This window comes from Otolemur garnettii, unplaced genomic scaffold (genome assembly GCF_000181295.1).
Source record: "Otolemur garnettii isolate 467f Iridium unplaced genomic scaffold, OtoGar3 scaffold00139, whole genome shotgun sequence".
In the NCBI taxonomy this organism is placed as follows: domain Eukaryota; kingdom Metazoa; phylum Chordata; class Mammalia; order Primates; family Galagidae; genus Otolemur; species Otolemur garnettii.
In genome coordinates, this window is record NW_003852534.1 from 2307032 (window position 1) to 2308342 (window position 1311).

The window sequence follows — 1311 nt, forward strand, 5'->3', positions numbered from 1 at the left end:
ACGCACTATCAGACTTCCCAGAGAAGTATTATTGACCTTTATAATTTACATACAGAGAAAATGAAGCTCAGAGAGATGAGGTGGCTTGTTCAAGACAATTCAGCCAATAATGTGTCCTGCTGCAATTCAAATCCGAGTTTTCTCAATAGCAGATTCCATGTCCACAAGCAAGAGGCCCACCCCCATGTGCAGGGTCACTGCCCCCAGCACTGGCAACTCTAGGAGCCTCCAGAATGTCTTGGTTATTCCCTGAATTAAGCCTCAGAGCAGTTCCAAAAGCTAGCAAGCTTCTCCCTGCCCTGGGTTTGGGTGGGTGGTTGGGTAGGGTTTCCCGACAGGAGGCGAGGCATGACCCTCAGGCATCTGTGAAGCTATGTGCATTGCAGCCTTAGGCATAGCCTCTGGGAGTGGCCCGCTGGAGAACCAGAAAGTAGGTCCTGACCTTGGGGGTGCAGGGAAGGCACCCAAAAGCCTCAGGGCTGGGATCTGTGATGAAGGGCACTGCCCCCACCATGGCCATTCCTCAGCAGGCTCTTCAAAGCTTTGAATGAAGAACTGCCAGGCAGGCACAGCAAGGACCAAGAATTATTGGCTGCACCTGCTCTTAAATCACGGTGTGGTGACAGGTGTTCCAGCACATGATGCATGAGGCGCAGTGGTGGGGTTGGCCTGGTGGGCTGGTGGCTGACCCTGTGTGAGTGGGGGCCTCAAGTGCCTGCCCCTCCTCTCTGCTGGCGCTGTGTGCCATGTTCCTTAGTGTGGACAATGCCCCTGTTCCCTGCAGGTGGTATGTTAGGCTGCTTTCTCCCCAACAGGGAGCTGTGAACTGACCGCTGTCCTTGGGTGCAGCCATGCACATCCACAGCCACTTGTGCCGGCCCTCACATGTGGTCGATCCCCAGGCCCTGGAGAGATGTACTGCTGGGTGCTGAGAGGTCAGGCGGCTTCAGATTGTCCCTCCACTGTCCCCACACACCTCCCCTGAGGGTCTCACCTATGGGTCAGGAGTTTGCTGATGTGCCCTGCCCTGGAGTGCACCCGCATCCTGGTGTGCCTGCCCTGGTGTGCGCCCGCGTCCTGGGGTGCCTGCCCCGGTGTTCGCCCGTGTCCTGGGGTGTCCTGCCCCCATGTGCGCCCGCGTCCTGGGGTGTCCTGCCCCCGTGTGCGCCCGTGTCCTGGCGTGTCCTGCCCCCATGTGCGCCCACGTCCTGGTGTGCCCTGCCTTGGAGTGCGCCCGCGTCCTGGCGTGTCCTGCCCCCGTGTGCGCCCGCGTCCTGGCGTGTCCTGCCCCCGTGTGCGCCCGCGTCCTGG